This window comes from Myotis yumanensis, unplaced genomic scaffold, assembly GCF_028538775.1.
Source record: "Myotis yumanensis isolate MYYU_CA2020_CCGP unplaced genomic scaffold, mMyoYum1.0.hap1 SCAF_3, whole genome shotgun sequence".
Classification (NCBI taxonomy): domain Eukaryota; kingdom Metazoa; phylum Chordata; class Mammalia; order Chiroptera; family Vespertilionidae; genus Myotis; species Myotis yumanensis.
Window position 1 is genome coordinate 46,526,850 of NW_027223754.1, and position 22,558 is coordinate 46,549,407.

At 39.6% G+C, this 22,558-nt stretch overlaps 1 protein-coding gene and 1 pseudogene across 4 annotated transcripts in view; one reads left to right on the forward strand and one right to left on the reverse strand.

The window, feature by feature from the left end:
• The window catches only part of GPC5 (glypican 5), a 1,289,857-nt gene that overhangs the window by 780,670 nt on the left and 486,629 nt on the right, over positions 1-22,558 (reverse strand). The gene's annotated exons all lie outside the window — the stretch shown is intronic.
• On the forward strand, positions 4,350-4,684 carry LOC139004965 (BET1-like protein pseudogene; annotated as a pseudogene).

The window sequence follows — 22,558 nt, forward strand, 5'->3', positions numbered from 1 at the left end:
ACAGAAGCAGAAAACTGAGATCAAAGCATATACAGTGGGGCCTTGACTTACGAGTTTAATTCGTTCCGAGACAGAGCTTGTTAAGGAGCTCGTTAAGGATCTCGTTAACTGAAATTACTCTGTCAACTCAATGAAAAAAATCGGCGGAGAGACAGCTGGTATCTCAAAAAACTCATTAGTCGGGACACTCATAAGTCAAGGCCCCACTGTACACATATATGACTAGTTCTACGATCCCAGCAGCAATGAACTAGGGTTTCCATATCTTCACACAACTCCAGTTCTAAGTATTACCCAACTCCATAATTTTGGATTTCATACATCTACCTACTAGCCACAAAATTATACCATTCCCATTTTGAAAATGTGAAACCAGAGGTACAGAAATACTACTTAAGGTCATGTAGAAAGTGATGGAACTGGGATTTCAACCCAGGTGGGGCGGCCCCTGAGCCCACACTTTTAGATAACTATTCTATGCTTCCAGCCTAGAAGGCAGGAATAATAAAGCACCAGGAATTGTGATAGACTAGCGAGCGCAGGCACTGCCTTCTGGCATTTAAAAACCATAAACGATAACTAAGGAATGTGGCAAAGTAAACACATCAGCAGGCTGAATTTTCCCAAAGGCCACCATGATATGATCTCTACACTGTATCATGATTTTTATTGTCAGTGGAGTCTTTGCTAAACCTGACATTAGTAGCTACAGCCAATGGTTAATAGACAGCTCCCATTGTGAGGCAAAAGTCCACTTTATTTTTCACAATGGGGAATGTCTATTAAACATCTGCTGTAGCTACAGCTACGGAGAGCACATTTTGTTTCCCATGGCTGAGTCATAATGGAAATGTGCAAATGTATGTTTGAAGTTATGAGTGTGAATAGATACATTAAACTGATACTGAGACTATAAAAAAATCTTCCCCAAAACTTTTAGCAATTAAGTCTATTAGATGAATGCCAAGATGTATAATACCATTCTGCATTTTACAGGCCAATCTAGTCCAGGGCTCACACATCCTACACAAGATAGAAATAAAATCATTCATTTCTTGTGATTGTCTATAAGTCAGGAAAAGTTTCCTATTTCTCTCATGATTTAAATAAAAGGTTGGCTGAAGAAGGGGGCAATATAATTATGCTACATGAAATAAGTCAGACAGAGAAATACTACATATATCATGATTTCACTTATGTGTGGAATCTAAAGAACAAAATAAACAATGACAAACAAATAGGGAACAGACTCAGAGATACAGAGGACAGTCTGATGGTTGACAGAGCAAAGGGGGATTGGGAAGCTGGGTGAAAAAGTCAAGGGATTAAGAAGTACAAATTGGGCCGAACCGGTTTGGCTCAGTGGATAGAGCATCGGCCTGCAGACTGAAGGGTCCCAGGTTCGATTCCGGTCAAGGGCATGTACCTTGGTTGCGGGCACATCCCCAGTAGGGGGCGTGCAGGAGGCAGCTGATCGATCTCTCTCATCGATGTTTCTAACTCTCTATCCCTCTCCCTTCTTCTCTATAAAAAATCAATAAAATATTTTAAAAAAAAAAAGAAGTACAAATTGGTCATTACAAAATAGTCACATGTACGTAAAGTACAGCACAGGGAATACAGTCAATAATATTGTAATCACTATGTATGGTGCCAGGCGGGTACTGGAAATATTGAGGAGAACACTTTGTAAAGTATCTGATTGTATAATCACTACGCTGTACACCTGAAATTAAAAGAAAATAATATTGAGTGTAAGCTGTAATTGAAAAATAAATTTTAAAAAGGAACTTAGAAAACTATGGTGTCTCTCCAACACAATTCTTTAAGCCTTGCAAAAAGATGTTAAAGTTTCAAAAAGAAGAAGGCATTTCCTAATACTGCCATCTCACCCATCCATTTTTCAGAACATTGTAATATGATTTCAACCCCCATTATTTCATAGAAAATACTCTTATGAAGTCACCAATGATCTTTTAATTATGAAATTTAATAACTATTTTTATACTTTATTTTTATTGTCGACACTATTACACATGTCCCCCATCACCCCCCTTTGCCCACCTCTACCCAGCTCCCACCCCACCCTCCCTCTAGAAATCACCACACTGTTGTCTGTTTCCATGGACTATGCATATATATTCTTTGACTACTCCCTTCACTTTCTTTTATCCATTCCTCCCCACACCTCTCCCCTATGATGTCTGTCAGTCATTTTGTTCCATGTACCCATGCCTCTGGTTCTATTTTGTTCACCAGTTTATTTTGTTCACTAGATTACCATATAAGTGAGATAATATAGTATTGGTCTTCCTCTGACTGGCTTATTTCCCTCTGCATAATAATCTCTAGGTCCATCCATGTTCATCTAAACTTAATTCTCAACTTAATTTGCTCATATTAATTACATTCTGAATAGTTTCCAAAAGTTATCATTTTCTGATTCTTTTCCTACACTTACTTTGTAATTGATGTAAAATTTTTACTGATTTGGCTAGGATGGTATGGTTCAGTGGGTGAGCATCGACCTATGAACCAGGATATCATATCATCTTTCGATTCCCTGTCAGGGCACATGCCCAGGTTGCAGACTCGATCCCCAGTGGGGGGTGTGCAGGAGGCAGCCAATCAATAATTCTCTCTTACTGTTGATTAGAGGCCTATTGCAGAAAGAGATTCCTGCAATAGGCCTTCCCTTCCCTTGGCTGCTGGCACCAGTTTTCCTCTGGCACCCGGGACCCAGGCCTTCGCTCTGGCTGGGCTCCAGCCAGAGCCCCCCCGCCAGCCGTCAGGCTTTGCTGTTCCACTGATCCCGGGTCCAGGAGGTCTCACGGCTCCGCTGATCCCAGGGCCGGGAGGCCTCACGGGTCCACTGATCTCGGGGCTGGGAGGCCTTACTGCTCAGCCAGCTTTGGGCCGTTTGGCTTCGCTCCAGGGCTTGGAGCTTACGTATGCAAATTAACCGCCATCTTTGTTGGCGGTTAATTTGCATATCATCCTGATTAGCCAATGGGAAGCGTAGCAAAGGTACGGTCAATTACCCTTTTGTCTTTTATTAGATAGGGTATTTCTATTTCTTGGTCCCTCTCCTTTCCTCTCTGAAATATAAAAGAATATATATATATATAGTCTTATATATATATATATATTCTTATATATATAAATTTTACTGATTTGTATACTTATAGAAAGTTACAGCTTCATAAATTTTTACAAAGTGAACACACCTCAGTTACTTCCAACTAGATAAAAAAATAGAACACCACCAGCAAATCAGAAGTCCCCTTCCTCCTTTCCTTTTCATCACTAACTTCCTTTCTCCACAAATATAGCACTATCTTGATTTTCCTTAATTTTTGTGTTTGGCTACTTCGGCTCAAAATATGCTAGTGAGCACTGGCTGGGTGACTGAGTTGGCTGGAATGTCATCCTGTACATGAAAAGGTTGGGGATTCAGTTCCAGATCAGGGTTCATACCTAGGTTATCGGTTCGATCCCTAGTCAGAGCACATGTGGGAGGCAACTGGTTGATGTTTCCCTTTCACATCAATGTCTCTGTCTCTCTTTCTATGTCTCTCTCTCTCTATCTACCTTCCTCTCTCTAAAACCAATTTTTTAAAAAATGTATGCTAGTGAAATCCATCTATGATGTGTAAAGCAAGAGCTGTTTTTTCTCATTACTGTATATCACTTACAAATACACTTTATGGTTAGGCCATTCAACTTTTGATAGATATTTAAGTTGTGTTTAGTTTTTGGTTATTATAAACTAGAAGCCCGGTACATGGATTTGTGCACTGGTGGGGGCGTGGCCTGCGGTGATGGGCCCGCTGTGGGAGCACTGCTCATCCTGGTCAGCCCAGCGGTGCTCCCACTGTGAGAGTGCACCGACCACCAGGGGGCAGCTCCTGCGTTGAGCATCTGTGCCCTGGTGGTGAGTGCATGTCATAGCAACTGGTCTACTGGTCCTTCTGGAAGTTCTACCCTTCAGTCACTGGGCTTTTATATATGTAGATAACACTTTGTATTCTCTTCTTCACTACCTTGTCTAAAACTGACTCCTACTCTTCTTCAAGCAAATAACCTCATTAGTTATATCCCAGTGGTTTCACCCTCAAGATCTCCACTTTGGACAACTCCAGATGCCCAGTTTACTCATAGATTTCTGCAGGGGTACTGCTGATTACACTCTATTATTGACACTGGTACCTTTCTCCTATTATAAATTTTGATCGTGTGAGAGAAAGGCCATGTTTTGGAGATCTGTGGATCTGATATAAAAAGGGCACACACTGGCCACGTCGGGGAGGCAGCGGCGGGCTGGGGCCCGGGTTGGGCCGGTCGGCGCGATGGTGGACTGGGCTCGCACTCAGAGCTCCGGTGCCTGGAGGAGATTCTAGACCAGAAGAACAGGTGGAGAGCTGATAGCCTGGCCTCCAAGGTCACCAGGCTCAAATCACTGGCCCTGGACATCGATAGGGATACGGAGGACCAGAACCGGTACCTGGACGGCATGGGCTCGGATTTCATGAGCATGACAGGCCTGCTCACGGGGAGCATGAAGAGATTTTCCACGATGGTGCAGTCTGGGCGAGACAACTGGAAGCTGCTGTGGGGCATGGCCGGGGGCCTGATCGTGGTCTTCTTCATCCTCTCCTACCTCCTGTCGAGAGCAGGGACATGAGCCAGTGGAGCTGGCTCTGTGGGTGCCCCAGGCAACCAGGATCTCCTGCCCGGTGTCTGGCTGCAGAGGACCTGCTACCAAATACTGCTTTGAAGTGGTGACCGCGGCTTAGGATCCCTTCCCTTGTGGCTGGGAGACCAGCTGCCTCCGACGTGAGCTGTGTGGCTGGTGCAGGGCCCCAGATGCTTGCGGCAGCGGCAGCCTCCTTGGAGCAGAGCAGCCGGGAACCCTGGACACGGCCGCCTGTGGCCCGCAGCCCTTCCCCAGCCCTCGGCTCTGACATCTCAAGGCTCCTCCATCCCATCCTTGTCTGGGAAAGGCCGCGTCTGCTCTCAGGTGCCTGGATCTGACATGGGAAGCAGGTGAGGCTGCGAACCTCAGATCAGCGCCGTCTACCCCACGTGGGTTCCAGCCCAGGGTGGCAGTTCCTCCTGCCCAGGGCTGCTGAGCACGGGGCAGGTGGTGGGGGCGGCGGGGGGGGGGGGGGGAGGGCGGTGGTGCCGAGGGCCCCCGCTCCGTCTCGACCTTGGTCTGCGCACCAGTCCCACGACTGAAGCCAGGCCTCCAGGGAAGAGCAGGTGGTGCCAGGAAGGAGTGGAATGCAGTCCTGCCTGGGGGCCCCAGGCCCCAGCCTTCTGGATCTCGCGGCCATGTTATCCAAGAGCAGAAATCTACATGTTCTCAGGATTGAGGATCCACCCAAAGATGCGTTTCCTGGAGGCCAGGGCTCTAGAAGCAGGTCCCTTTGGCAAATCAGAGTTGGGCAGCGTGTGCATGTGCGTACACGTGTGGGTGCACATGCGCGAGGGCTTCTATGGGTCTTTACAGCAGGCTTCCCTGCAAGGACCCTGTTGGTAGGACCCGTGGTCACTTCTTGAGGGTCCCTGGGTAATTCCCTCTCCGCCAAGCCAGCCTGTCCTCCCACAGGGAGTCCCCCGTGCTGTGAGGGAGCTCTGAGCCAGCCCTCCTCCCCAGCTTCTGCAGCCTGTCCTCCCGATGACCTGTCCCTGGGCCCTAACTGCCCCCTTGGCTGGCCCTGTGCCCACACACACCAAACCCCAGCCCGGCCAGGCCAGGCCAAGCTTCTCACCCCAGGGAGACCCCAGCGCCCTTGTCTTCACATAGAGCCAGTTGTTGGCTCTGTCCTTCCCTCCTTCCTTCCCATCCTCTGCCTTCCTGGTCTCTCCCACTACTGCCTGCAGACTGTTGGCCCACTGTCCACCTGCCTGCACGGTCACCCCATGGGGCCTGTTGGCTCCTGCCTTCCGCTGCTCCCCCGCCCGCCCTCCCAGCAGGCCGAGCTTGTTCTCACAGTCACCGTACTGTCCTCTCCAGCGCATCTGGCTGGGCCCCTCAGCCTCCAGGAGGGGTCCCCAGGGCTCTGCTCTGTCTGCCCGTCCCCTCCAGCGCATGCTCATATCACCAAGCTCTCGAACCCACCTGTCTGGGGCTGCTTCTCTCCATGAGGGTCCTGCCTGTGACCCCGGGTGCCTCGGCTCTGGCTCAGCCTCTGCTCCTCTCCAGTGAACCCTCATGGGGGCTTGTGCACTTCACGCTGCTGCCGCTGCCTGCCATGCCTCCGCCCGGTCCTGCACACAGCTGAGCCCACGCTCCACGGCCCCCACGCCTCCCCGGCCTGCGGTGCTAGCCTCACGCCCTGACAACATGGCTCAGCCGTGGCACCAGGTTTCCACGCCCAGGGCTGTGCCTCTCCAGGTGCAGATGAGGAGTGCAGGCGCTGCGTCGCGGACAGCCTCCAGGAGGCATCCTGCTCTGACTCCTCGCTGTGCTTGCCCACCTCCATCTGTCTCCAGCGCCCCTTGCAACTTCAGCCATTTGGGGGCCTGGACTTCTTGCTTCTTTTATTGAGTGAGGTTGGATTCCATGAAGGGGGCGCGCAGGCTGTCACCCTCCTGCTCAGCCCGCTCAGCACGGGTGTGCTGTGTACACAGCACTAACTCTGTGCTGGGGGGGTTGTCAACACGTATCATGTGAGGACGACCTGCCAGGCTCCCCCACAACTCAAGGACCAGACAATAAAAATTTGGAATAAAAAAAATGTACACACACTGATAGCAAACAGATATGGGATCAAATTTAGGATTTGAAATGTGATTTCTGTATAAACTTATGTACATGTCATTGATACTGTTTTTTTTCATCTTTGAAATGACAAATATGTATTGAATATTTGTCATTAGGAATAAAAGGAATAATTGTCCATCACAGTACCTGGAGTACACACATGTAAACACATATAAATATAGACACACACACAATAATCACAAATGGTAGCTATTATTAGAAGAAAACAATAGTATAATAAGATTAATTTCTATATTAGTAATACCTAGTAGAGCACCTGACACAGAGTACACATTCAAAAGTATTTCTTGATTTTACTCATCTGTGGGATATAAAAATGAAAGCAACAAGAGAATAAAGAAGAAGAACAAACAAAAACCTGGAGACACAGACAACAGTATGGTGGTTATAAGAGGGAAGAGCCGTGGAGAGGTAGTAAAGGGTAAAGAGGGTTAAATATATGGTGAGTGAAGAAGATTTGACTTTAAGCAGGGGGCACACAATGCAATATACAGATGATGTGTCATAGAATTGCACACTTGAAGCATATATAATTTTATTAACCAATGTCACACCAATAAATTTAATTAAATAATAAAAACAAAAGTGTATATAATATTTATATAAAATAACTCATTTAGTCCTAAATTGTTTTTGGTTAATCCTCACTCAAGGATATTTTTTCATTAGTTTTTTAAAATCTTTATTGTTAAAAGTATTACATATGCTCCTTTTTTTACCCCCATTGACCTCTTCCAGCCCACCCCTACACCAGGCCTTCATTACCTTATTGTCTGTGTCCATGGGTTATGCATATATGCATACAAGTTCATTGGTTGATCTCTTCCCACCACCTGCCCTCCCCTGCCTTCCCTCTGAGGTTGGACAGTCTTTTCAATGCTTCTATATCTCAGGATCTATTTTTGTTCATCAGTTTATTTTGTTCATTAGATTCCACATATGAGATCATGTGATACTTATCTTTCTCTGACTGGCTTATTTTGTTTAGCATAATGCTCTCCAGGTCCATCCATGCTGTTGCAAATGGTAAGAGTTCTTTCTTTTTTTACAGCTGCATAGTATTCCATTGTGTAGATGTACCACAACATTTTTTATACACTCATTGGCAGATGGGCATTTGGGCTGTTTCCAGATCTTAGCTATTGTAAATTGTGCTGCTATGAACTTAGGAGTGCACATATCCTTTCTGATTGGTGTTTCTGATTTCTTAGGATATATTCCTAGAAGTGGGATCACTGGGTCAAATGGGATTTGAAAATTGGGCAGATGCATGCAAAAAAAAAAAAAAAGAAAAAAATGGAAAAGAAAAGAAAGAAAGAAACTAGATCACCAACTTACACCATACACAAAAATAAACTCAAAATGGATCAAATACTTAAATTTAAGACATGAAACCATAAACATATTAGAAGAAACCATAGACAGCAAAATCTCAGACATTTCTCATAACGATATGTTCACCAATACATCTTTCAGGACAATGGAAACTAAGAAGAAATAAACAAATGGGACTACATCAAAATAAAAAGCTTCTGCACAGCAAAAGAAACCATCAACAAAATAACAAGAAAGCCCACTGCATGGGAGAACATATTTACCAATGCTATATCTGATAAGGGTTTAATCTCTACAATTTTTAGGGAACTCATACAACTTAACAAAAGGAAGATAAACAATCCAATCAAAAAATGGGCAAAGGACCTAAATAGACACTTCTCCAAAGTGGACCTACAGAAGGACAAGAGGCAAGTGAAAAATGCTCAGTCACTAATCATTTGAGAGATGCAAATCAAAACAACAATGAGGTACCATCTCATACCTTTCAGAATGGCTATCATCAACAAATCCACAGACAGACAACAAGTGTTAGCAAGGATGTGCAGAAAATGAAACCCTCGTGCACTGCTGGTGGGAATGCAGGCTGATACAGCCTCTGTGGGAAACATGGAGTTTCCTCAAAAAATTAAAAATGGAACTCCATTGATTTTTCAGATAGAGTGGAAGGGAGGGAGAGAAAAAAAAGGAGAGAAACATCTATGTGAGAGAGACATATTGATTAGTTGCCTTCCACATGCTCTATCCACTGAGTCAAACCAGCTAGGGCTTAGTCCTCATTTCTAATGAGGAAAAGCTCTTCTCAAGAAAATTAGTTTTTCTTACTCATCTTCATGCATTCAGTGTTTCATACATGGGCATTTTACATAGAAATATTTATTATTAGATATAGGAAGCATGTTTTATAGATTTATAATTAGATAAATGAAATTTTGATTTGATGGGGCATGGTCCAATTCATTGAGAAAAACATATATTTAGACCAAAACTAATTATTTTTCACCATCACAACTAACTTTTTAAAACATTTTTCTTTCTTTTAGGTTGGGGATATGCTATAAAATACCCAACAGGAAGTAGGAAAATTCCCATTAGTTTATTGTACTAATTCAATTCTTCTCACAGCATTTAAAAACTGGAGAAATAGCTTTAAAATCAGCCTCTAATGTTACCTCTTAATCTACTGTAATCAACCATATGGCTCTTCTATGAAAAATAGCATTAATGTTTGTAAACATGTGGTTAGCTGGCAGAAAATTAATAACTGAAAGAATCCTCTGCTTTTCTGTCACTAATGCTTTAAAATGTCACCAAAAATCCCATGTAAGTAAGTATTCAGAAGGCTTGTTTCCTCTGACATAACATTCAGGCATGCTAAAACCAAATAAACTGACAGAGCTTAAGGAAAGAAAACCATCAATATACTTTAACAGTGAATACTAGTTGTTGGCATTTTCTGCTTAGAACCCACAATCAAAAGGCTGAACAAGCAGATCTCTTCTCTGTTTCTATCTCAAAACACACATATATATATACCTTTGGATATGTATATGAATACATGAATACACAAGATTTGCCAGTTTCAGTAATTCTTAAAATGTATATATCCACAATATAAAGCATGATTGTAGAGTGATGGAGATCCATACAGAGTTGTAAAGAAGGATCTTGTTGGCTATCTATAATTCTTAAAATTTTTCCATATTTAATGGGCTTTGTTAATTCATTCTTCAGTAAATTTTTAATGAGTTTTTAGTATGGGCCAGGCATGCTAGATAGCCAGAAAAGATAAGTAAATCACCCTCAAGGAGCTCTTAAACTAGTTGTAGGGAAATACACATAAATTAATAAAATATAAAGCAACGTGACAAGCATGAAAACAATGTGTGAGTTGGCATAGTAATAGGAGGAGGACTAATATATTAGAAGCGGTAGGAGTGACAGGTAGCCATGTGAGTGTGGGCTTTGGGAGTCTATTTTCTGACATCTGAGCTTGGGCAAGTTTTTAAGTTTCTCTGTGCTTCAGTGTATATTTTTTACAATGGGGATGCAACACCTACAATAGAGTTATTACACACAATGCTCACATAGAAGAATATTTGGCATATAACAAGTGCAAAAAAAGATTTATTAGCATCATAACATAAAGCATAGGGAGTACATGGCATCTGTAGAGACTGCCCTGCATACTTTACAAATGTCATCAATTTCACCCTTGTAAAACCTCCTGAGTTTAGTATTCTTTTTTAAAAATATATATATATTTTATTGATTTTAGAGAGGAAATGAGAAGGGGAGAGAGAAACATCAATGATGAGAGAGAATCATTGATTGGCTGCCTCCTGCACACCCTCCACTGGGGATCAAGCCTGCAACCCAGGCATGTGCCCTTGGCTGGAATCGAACCCGGGACCCCTCAGTCCACAGGCCGACACTCTATCCATTGAACCAAACCAGCTAGGGTGAGGTTAGTATTCTTATTCTAATTTTATAAAAGTGGAAATTGAGGCTCAAATATACTAGTGACTTGTTCAAGGTTACACAATGAGTAATTTAAAGAACTAGAATCCAGTCCAATCCTCCAGTTATTCACATTCCAAACCAAGAGTTTTGACAGCACGTAAGATGGATCAACAGATGGTTTCTTTGAAATTTGCAAACTACTGATTGGAAGTGGGTCTTTTGGTTTGAAAACTGAAACACAAGTATGCATTGACTGGTGTATAATGCATAATAAAGTAGAAAATGTCTTTATAATACATAATAAAGCATCCTGATGTTTCATTCCAGGATAAAGGAACAGAATGTCAAAGACGTTAATCCATGAAGAACTTGGCAGTTTTAGTAATGAGAGGAAAGTTCTGTGTTACTAATGTGAGGGGAAATAGTTTTTAGAGTATGAAAGTTCTGGTAAGCAGATCGTGCCAGAGACAATTTTAGTGAACATTTACGGAATCAGCTCATCCCAACTTCTACAAAATTAATGGGGCCCAACTCTGAACCTGTTGTGACCACATTTTGAATTCCTCTCTGGAGAGGCTGTTCAGGCTAATGATTACAGATTAAGCATCTGTGTATTTTCAGTTGAGGTGACTTCACCTCAGTCTGTGAATTAAAACAAGGCCATTCCCCTAGTCAGTCCATTTTACACGGCATCAAATTCTCCAAAAGGTGAAGCAAAGAGTTCCTGATATCCGAAGGCCAAGTGAAAGGTTGACAATGACGTGAGAATCTAGTACAGCAAAGAATACTCTCGTGTATTATTGAATAATGCAAAAACCTTTTACTTCCCACCACTGAAAAGAACATACCCTGCTCACAAATTAACTGCAGCTACGTTAATTTTACATTAAAAATATCCTTAGGATGACCTCTGATCCTTCACTTCTGTCACTGTCATTAGCCTTGAGGCATGTGGCTTTCCCACTTCCACAGATCTAATTCAGCAGCTTAAGTGGTAATGCTAAACATTTCACCTGCTTTCTATTTTTATTTTTTTGGCATCCAGTGTCACATAATGAGGGTGTTATAGATTTTATCCAGGTTAATTTCTCCTACCACAAACTATGGCAAAATATACCCTGAGTATATTTTCAGGTTGCTTGTCTTTTATGAAACTACCCTCTAAACCATACAGTGGGCCTCATATTATTTTCTTTTACAACTCATTTACTGAGCTTTCTTATATACTTTTGAAGTAGATTTTGTATTTTAGATTTTTTTGCTTTCCCTCATTTCTTCCATTACTATGAATTTTTATAGACTTACAGACTAGCCAAATTTATAGTGATAGTAAAGTATTTTTACTATTCATAATTGACTGAGTGCACACACATAAATGGGGGTCCTAAGTTAAACTGGGAAGTGGCATCAGATTTTTTAAAATTCGAATTCTGGAAACACATAGGAGATGTGTGACTTTCCCTCCCACCCTCAATGGGTTGCCTTACAGTTGGAGTTAATAGGAGTAGCCAGTTTACACAAAACAAATGTGCAGTGACATACAAGGAGCTTTCCAAAGATAATATATTGGTATTTTGAAAAAGTTCTTTCCAGAGGTACTATGAGTTATACATGAATATCAAGGAGAGAAGACAGTAGCAACTACCTGGTAATCATTTGTGCTCTTACAGAGCTAAATACCATCTGGCGCACATTCTTAATATTTCCTCCTCAAGCACCTTAATAAGCTCTACCATTGACATACCATATGTCTCTCCTAGATGGTAATAACTGTATAAAAAAGAAAAACTGAAACATAGCTGACATGTACACTAACAAGGCATACTTAAATTGCATTTGGGCCTTTGCATGGATAATTCACTCTGACTTTGCAGAATTTCAGTTTGCTGGTATTTAAACCTATGGTAGGAACTCCATTGTAATGAAGTTAGTTAGAATGCAGTTTGTTAAAAAATTGATTTCAGTATAAGATTTGTCACACCATGTCTGCCAAAACTTAACCATCACAGACAAATTGTGAAGTTAAATAAGTGGTTATATTATGTAAATTATATTCATTTTCCCCTTATTATACATTTTATGAACTTCCGATCTATTTTAGAAAAAATAATTTAGTTGACTGTTTTTATATTGTAAAAAACAACAACAACCCACCAAAACCAGGAATATATTCATGAGATCTTTTCACAAATTAGATTGTGAGCTCACAAGAGAGACATATATCGATGCAGCTCTATCCCTGAACAGTGCCTAGCATATCGTATGTACTTAATGAAAATTTACTTAATGAATCTTGGTCATGTGGATCAGTTGATTGGAGCAACATCCCATACACCAAAAGGTTGCAGGTTTGATTCCTAGTCAGGGCACATACCTAGGTTTCGGGTTTGATCCCTGGTGAGGGCTTATACAGGAGGAGGCAACTGATGGATATTTCTCTCTCACATCAATATACCGATGTTTCTCTCTCCCTCTCTCTCTTCTCTCTTTCTCTAGCTCCTGTCTCTAAACATATCCTCAAGTGAGGATTTAAAAAAAACTTAATGAATGAATGAAAAAATGTGTGCCCTAATATCTCAATTGAAATCAACATCACTTTGTTCTTTTCTATTTTTGTTTGTTTCATATTATTAGTCTCAAAGTAGTAATGTCAGGAATAAGGATCACAGTTATCTAATATCACCTCAATCCTTCTTTCATTAATTCAACAATTGAGCTTCTATTCTTTGCCAAGTATTGTACTCAATGCTAGGTAAACAACACAAAACAAACAAACAAAAGACTCCACCCCTCCCTCTCCCATTCTCAATCAGCAAAATGTAAATTCAGAATTGGGATAAAAATAGTGACAGATGTCCATGCAATAATTCTAACTACAACACTCTCCAAAGACAGAATGTGTCTATGTCACTTTTTCTCAGTCATTCCCTCCACCACTAGTCTGGCACATTAGGCAGCAAGAATTAGATAAGTTTTCCAACTAAAGGCTGATGAAATTAAGATTAAAACGTCATGCTACTTTGAAGTTTCTTATATGAAAGAATTGTGAAACAAAATTAAAGAATTGAGTAAGAATAAATTGTGAAGCTGGAAATGAGAAACCACAGTGGAACTTAATTAGTAATGATACACTAGTTGAACATAAGGTTTAATCCAGAAGAATGAGAAAAGAAGTGACATAGAAAGTGAGAAATAACTCAAAAAGTCAGAGGTATGCATAGCTAGATAATAGAGACAAGTAACAATCTAATGTCTTAGAGAGTTCAGGAAATGCTGTTTGTTTGTTTTTTCTTACAAAGAATAAAAGCTACCTAAAAAATAAAAGTACCAAGATTTAAAAATCTCAGTTTGAATAAGGATTGAGATATGAGTCCCTGCAAAATATAACATTCAGTAGTAAAATATATTAAGAGATAAATTTTAGGAGATGGGTATATTAAAATAAGTACTCTGACTTTTGCTCAATGTTTCCTTTTAATATTAAATGGCTTTTCTGTGTGCCAGGATTCCCATGTCACATTAGTTTTAAAAGCATTGTGTGAACAGATGGAATGCTGCTGAAGTTAAACCTGCAGGTATGTGTTGAAAAAAAAAAAGGAAAACAATTGCACAAAGTAAGACACACGAATTCTGAATTCTAATATCACTGGTTATTTTCCACCATGAAGAATAAACTGAAAAAAAGTATGCCTTAATTTCAAATGAAATAGTTCAGTTAATTGCAAAGCTGGCTTATATCCCATGCCCTAGAGTTCCAGGCCAAGTTATGAAACTGACTCAGTGTTTTCAGTTTAATTTATCCCCCCCCGCCTCTTTATCAGTAAACCCCAGGATTTGGACCCTTGGAAAGGCACCTTTACTTGAGAGAGGGTGTGATTAGCAGAATGGCTCATTTCATCCAACAGTGACATCTGCTGTCCATTCACTACACATACCAGGCTGCTACATAATGTTATCTCAGGGACTAGGAATCATTTTGCACCTATGCAGGTAATGCAGTCAAGTTGATATTACGGGGAAATAGAAATGAGGCATTTTTTTTTTTTCATGAAGATATGTTGGACTTCAGTTCTTCCCAGTAAAAGGGTGTAGATTATTTTTAATTTATTTTAAAATAATGTTTCACATATAATTATGTTAAAGAATAAGACCCAAAGCAAATAATAAACTAAATTTTCTGAAAAGAGGTAGATATAGAAGTATATGGAGTAATGGTGAATTTGAATATTACATTTCTATCATTTAAACATAAACAAATATTTGTACACTTCCAAGGTAGCACCTTAGATCTAAGTCATTCTCTTAGACACAAGAAGAAATTCCTATAAAATAAAAGCCTAATATGCAAATTGTTTGACCAGGAGTTTGACCACTCGCTATGACATGTGCTGACCACCAGGGGCAGCGTGGAACATGGCAGTGTTGGCGACACAGAGCTGGCAGCGGGCAGCAGTGGAGGTGCCGCTGGCCCCAATGGGTCCTGACAAGAGCGGGACCGCAGCGGGATGGTGGAGCAGGTGACCAGGTGGCGCCAGGCCAAGGTGGGTGGGAGTGGGGACCCAACTGCCCCTCTGATTGCCCTGCAGATGGTGACCAGTGGCTGTGGCAGGGGGCGGGGCCACTTGCCTGGCTCCCAGGCACTGAGGGAACTGGGCAGGGGGTGGGGGGGTGGCCCCTATTGATTGCCCTGCAGGAGGGGTGGTAGAGCAGGTGAGGGGGCAGCACCAGGCCGAGGCTGGGTGCCAGGAAGGGCTGCAGGGCTGTGAGGCTGGGGGCACAAACTGGGGCTGCGAGTCTGGGGGCGCAAGCTCAGGCCTGATCCCCACAGGCCACCCTAAGGGACCCACCCGAGCATGAATTCGTGCACTGGGCCTCTAGTAATAAATTAAAACAGTAAATTTTCTTTTCACCAAGACCATGAAACAAAGAAAGACCCCTCATTCTAAGTTATATAACATGCCATTATAAATAATACTGAACTGAGCAAGAAGTATCATAGGGAAGTCGGGCTTTGGTAGAAGAAAGAATTGGAGGATGGAGGGGATATAATGGTGATAGATCACTAAAATCCACAAGCATATACATACCCAGAAATAGAAGGCCCCAGCCAGTGTCAGAAATGCTGAAGCAGCGCTAAGAGCTAACAGCAATGGAGTCCTCAGGGAAATGAAGAGAGAATGTCCAACAAAAATACCCATTGGGGCCCAGAAAACACATAAAATATAACTTCTAACACTGAGTGAATCATTCTGGGTGGGAAAGGTTGTATCCCTTTGGGCAGGGCAGTGGGAAACAGGAAAGGAAACTGGAAATGGCTCCAAACCGGTGTGGGTTCTGGGAGCAGAACAGCAGTGGCTCTATAATATCCCCAAACATGAGTCAACAGTCTTTCTTTGTAGCAAATGCTGAGAAGGCTAACCAGCCACAATGATATAAATTCTATAACCTCTTTCCCACTTCCTACTAGAAACTCTTGCTATTAGCTAGTCAAGGGCATTCAAGATTCCCATATGAGGAACACTAAAGGAATTTACTTGGCATTCAAGAAAGATACTATGAGAACATAGTTAAAAAGGAACATATTAACTCTCTTATCATTAGAAACATGTTGCTATAAACCAGATGACAAATATAATGAACATGTGTACATGCCAACATAAATTCAAACAACTTAAAACATATAATGAGACCATGAGATGAAATACATGACCTTGGGGAAGAGATAGGGATAAAATCAAACTAGTAGGATTTATGAACAAAAGAGAATTAAAAGACAAAATCATTCTGGAAATGACTAAATTATAAGGAAAACAGGAAGATTGAGCCCCCCAAAAGTAAGAATTATAAAGAGAAGAAATAAAAGAAGGAAACAAAATAAACAATCTCCTTTCTTAAAAACAAACAAACAAACAAAAAAAACACTACACAGAAGTATAGATTAAAAAATACTGTCTGTTAGGCAAAAATATAACATAGAGTCAGATACATTTACATTATGTATGTCTGTATTACCTTTATGTTCAACTCCAAGATAAATCCTTGTATAATAATTGGACTTTTGTGATTAAGAAAGCATTATTTGGTAGCTTACATGCAAAGGTCAAGTAACTAATAAAAAAAAAGAAAACCAATGGGGCATAAGAGTTTTTCACAGCAAAAGTTGACACTAGAAAATGGGAGGAAATATCTACAAATGAAGTTCTGAACACCCATACATGGAGGGAACACTGTTTACAGTGAGGGTCTTCTTGAGAAATTTACCAGAGGGCAGACTTCAGTCAACCGATTTCTTGTTTACTTAATTTTTATTAAATTTATTGGGGTGACATTGGTTAATAAAATTACATAGTTTTCAAGTGTAAAATTCTGTAATACATCATCTGCATATTGCATTGCTTGTTTACCACCAAAAGTCAAATCTCCTTTCATCACTCCATATTTGACCCTCTTTATCCTTTACTACCTCCACCCCTTTCCCTCAGGGTAGCATCTGTGTTCATGAGTTTTTGTATATTTGTTTTATTTGTTCATTTGTCGTTTTCAGTTTTATATCCCACACATGAGTGAAATCACATGGTTCTTGAATTTTTTCCATCTTACTTATTTCATTTAGCAATGGTATTATCAATATCCACTCATGTTGCTGCAAATAGCAGTATTTCGTCTTTTCTTATGGCTGAGTAGTATTCTATTGTATATATGTACCAATCCACAGAACAATGGAACAGAATTAAGAGCCCAGAAATAAACTTACATATATATGGGCAAATAATCTTTAACAAAGGAGCCAAAAACATACAGTGGAGAAAAGAAAGCCCCTTCAATAAATGGGAAAATTGGAAAGCCGCATGAAAAAGAATGAAACTAGACTGCTATTTGTCAACATATACAAAATTTAACTCAAAATAAATCAATGGCCTAAATAAAAGACCTGAAACAATAAATTACATAGAAGAAAACATAGATACTAAAATTATGGACTTTGGTCATAGAGACATTTTATGAATTTGACCCCAAAGGCAAGGGGAATAAAGGCAAAAATAAATATATGGGACTGTATCAAACTAAAAAGCTTCTGCACAGCAAAAGAAACCACTGACAAAACAAAAAAGCAACCAACAGAATGGGGTAAGACATTTGCAAACAATATCTCTAATAAAGAATTAATATCCAAAAAATATAAAGAACTTATACAACTCTCTCTCCCTCTCTCTCTCTCTCACACACACACACACACACACAAAATCAATTAATAAGTGGGGAGAGGACCTGAACAGACGCTTCTCCCAAGAAGACATACAAATGACCAACAAATATATGAAAAGATGCTCAACTTCACTAGCTATTAAGGGGATGCAAATTAAAATTACAATGAGATACACCTCACACTTGCCAGAATGGCTATTATCAACTAGACAAGTAATAACAAGTGTTGAAGAAGTTGTGGAGAAAAAGGAATCCTCACTCCCTACTGGTAGGAATGTAAACTAGTACAACCACTATGGAAAACAGTTTGGAGAATCCTCAAAAAAAAAAAAAAATAATAGAGTTATAATATGACCCAGCAATCCCACTTTTGGGTATCTACCCCAAAAAGTTACAAACATTTATTCATAAAGATATTAATACCCCTGTGTTCACTGCAGCATTATTCACAGTGGCCAAGACATGGAAACAACCAAAGTGTAATTAGATAGATGACTGGAAAAAGCGGTTAACCTATTTCTGATTAGGAAACTGCCTGCAAGACTAGAAGTGAGCAACAAAACCATTCATCTGTAGACTTAAGGGAAAAATGGTATGGAAAATGTAAAACACATTTTCAACTCTGACAAGGTACAAATGATCCAACCATAAAAATTAAGGGAGAGAGTACAAGATGTAGAAAGTAAGATTGGCTCCCCAATTGCCTCATACATATAATAGCTGAGAGTAACAGAATAGTCTTAAGGCTCACGATTCACCCAAATTAATATAAGCATATTAAATATTACAAAGGCAAATATTAACAAATGTCCAATTTCAAAAATGGAGTAGTGCAGGAGAAGTAGAGAAACTAGAAATAGCACCTAGTCTTAATCTTATTGCCATTCATAGTGGGAGCCATTAAATAGTGATTTAAAAAATAGGGGAAATTTAAATACAGGTAAATTTATAAAAAGGACTATAAAAATACATCTGCCCTATCAAGAAAATAAATTATTTATTTAAAATATTTCAAGTATATTAAAAATCAACATTCAGTTTTATGATATAATCAACATTCAACATTATGTGTGAGGGCGCAGGCCAGGCTGAGGGACCCCGGCCTGCGCTCTCTCACAGTTTAGTACCCCTTGGGGGATGTTTGCCTACCATCTAGGACCCCTCGCTCCTTACTGCCCATCTGCTCGCTGCTCCTTACCACTGGGCTCACTGCTCTTTAGTGCTGCTGTGGAGGTGGGAGAGGCTCCTGCCACCGCTGCTGTGCTTGCCAGCCATGAGCCTGGCTTCTGGCTGAGTGGTGCTCCCCCTGTGGGAGCACACTGACCACCAGGGGGCAGCTCCTGCATTGAGCGTCTGCCCCTGATGGTCAGTGCACATCATAGCAACTGGTCATTCTGGTTGTTCTGCTGTAACAGTCACTTAGGCTTTTATTATATAGATACAAAATTATGCCAAAAAATAATCAAAGATGTTTTTAAAAAGAGTTTACTAATACAAATAAGACAAATGCAAAGGAAAAGAATCATCAGCCTATTTTTCCTAGCAAGTTATTCCTTGCTTATGATTTTATTAATTTTTAAAATTTTGTTAAGAGACTTATTTCCAGTATTTTTATTGATTTTTTTTTTCTTAGAGAGAGAGAAAGGGAGAGGGAGAGAGAAAAACATCAATGTAAGAGCAGAACAGTTTTCAGCTGCCTCCTGCACGCCCACCACTAGGGATAGAGCCTGTAACCAGGCATGTGTGCTGTGGGGGAATGGAACCAATGACCTTTCATGCACAGGAAAATGCCCAACCAACAGAGCCACACTGGACAGGGCAAGATATTTAAGATTGCTTCTTTCATATTCTTTTCTAACAATTCTAATCTTACAGTTCTAATCATTTTTTGTTGCTGTTATTTCTCTCATAGTATCTATTTTCCTTGAGTGTTTTATTTTTAAAATTTTGTTTTGTTCTGGTTTTTTATTGAGATAATAACAATAGGAAATTCACAGCACTGCAGGTTGCCTCTCCAAATTTTGACTACATTTCATAATCCTCCCACTTCTATTTACTTTTCAGAGACCTCTGTTAGTTTTTTATTGAAGTTTTTCAAATTTTTAGTTGCAATCAATGTAAAGGATAGGCTATAGCTTATCCTGACACAGTGGGCTGGGAATCCATCTCATTTTCTTAAAAAGGTTATTCCTCACTGTAACTTGTAGGATGGAATGCATATTTGGAGACATAAATTTTCTATGACATGGGAAAATCATTTAACAATGTAAGCTTCTATTTCAACTAATACAGAAGAGATATGGTTGACAGAACAAGAAAGTTTACAGTAAAGAACTCATATGGAAAATCACTTCAACAAACAATATAATCCATCCTACTCCCAAGAGGAGATATTTTGTATCAGTGAAACTTCAAAGAGATATCATTTTCACTCAGTTAATCCACCTAAATTGAGTCAGCAACATCTTATGATCAACCATATCAAAAGTAGTTGATAGATGAAATGTCATTAACAGAATGAGCAGTTATCCATCACTCAGTAAAAGTTCATCCATCACCCACATACCAAACTCAATTCTGTCTTACACTAAACACACACATTACACTGAAAACTGTCAACTTCTGAGGATCTAAAAACTTTTCTTCCATGGCTATGTGATCACCTTCAAAGAATGAATACAGAAAGTTTCTGAATGATCAATAAAACCAGGCTTCAGTGACACAATAATAATGTAATGAATACCAAAATTATAACTTACACTAAAAATATAACACTCATTTTACTGATAATATCTGATAATAAGGTTTTCTGTTAAGCAAACACCCTTTTATACATATGATAATATAATCTATACCAACATTATATTTGTATGTCAAATGAAATAAAAAAGGAAAGAATCTAACATAGATATTGACTTGAATAATTGTCTCTAGTGTATTATTACAAATATGCGTAATTATTATAGAAGTACAGATGAATAGTGATTGAACCATTAGAAAATAGACATTCCTGAATATGGATGTATAATCCACTTAATCATTCCCAAATAGAAGCTAGAGGTTCTATTTATTCCCTTTAATCAATATGATTATTTATCAATTGTGCAGTTAGCTATTTTTAATGTCCCCATAAAAAACTTAACAAAATTATTGCTAGAGAAGTCTTTGGATGGCTCATATGATTTTTTTAATATAGCTATCTATTGTGGCTGGAACTTTAAAATATATGTATTTTTTTATTGAGTACAGAGAGGAAGGGAGAGGGAGAGAGAGAGAGATGGAAACATCAATGATGAGAATCATTGGTTGGCTGCCTCTTGCATGCCCCCTACTGGGGATCGAGACCGCAACCCAGGCATGTACCCTTGATCAGAATTGATCCTGGGACCCTTCAGTCCACAGGCCAACACTCTATCCACTGAGCCAAACTGGCAAGGACTATGGCTGGAACATTATAAAATAGGTTGATTCATTTACTGGCTACAATTCAGATGCAGAAGACTTGAGCAATAACTCACCATAAAGTAATTCATTATTTTCTTCTAAATTTTATGTCATACATACACATATATTCATACAAAAAGTTAATAGTGATGAAATTCTAAGTGAGATGAAATATAAAGCCTGTGGTGAAAAATTACATATATGTAGCCAACAAGAGTTTTCTAACAACCATACTTTTTAAAAAATAAATTTCCACCTCAAGTAAATGTGAATTTTCATTTTTATAATATATTGCATATTAAAAATGAGCTGTGCTTTTATTGATTTTGAAAGCAACACTTCCAAGTATGAAAGTAATAGCTTTTTGATTCATTCAGTCGGGATGAGTTAGACGTTAAAAAGAAAGGGAGAATTAATCAGAAGGCCTTGATATAAGACCTATTCATAGTATAGATTTTCTTTTTTGTGTGTGTCATTGTTCTCTTTTTGGAGACCTGATGGACTGTTTGCACCAGGTTAAATGATAAAATGACTACGACTAGAGATGTAGTAAGTAAAGATATATAAGAATTAAATCTATTTTGAAAGTAAAGGTAGAGATCAAATTTTAAAATTGTCCGAGTATTCTGAACAGAAACGGTACCTTTTTTAAAAAAAATCAGGAACATACATAAATCAATTCTCATAGAAAAGAATAAGTCAAAAGTATACCTAATCAAGATTAAGATTATAACTTTGCCTTGTTTTACCAAAGAGATATTCTAGAAAATATACATGCAAATGACATCTGTTGTCAATCAATTACAAATGAATACTACACTCTGGTTTTAATAGTAACATTTAACTTAAGTGATCCAGGAAACATCGCAAGTTCCTACTCTGACCCAGCCACTAGACACAAATGGAAACCTAGAAGAAATATAATCCCTCTTCATCACCGAAATAAATCTAAATCAATGTGAGAATTCCATGGTGGCTACACTCATAATTCTGAGGCACCAATCTAGAGGTGTAAGGCAAGCATGTCAAACTCTAAGGCTCACACCGGCCAAATAAACAAGGTTTAAGTGTATATGGGCCGCAAAAAACAAAAGCTTCAATTTTCATAGAAACGTAGGTTTACTTTGATAGAGACATGCTGGATACAAAGGGCTGAAATAAATGAGTAATCATTAACATAAAATGATAGAACATTTTAATAAAAATTAATATTTTTTTCTTGAACATTAACTTATCAGACACTGAATAACTACACAAATTAATAAGCGTAATGCAAATAAACCTATTTTACTTGTTCTCCAAAAGCAAATGTTTCCTGTT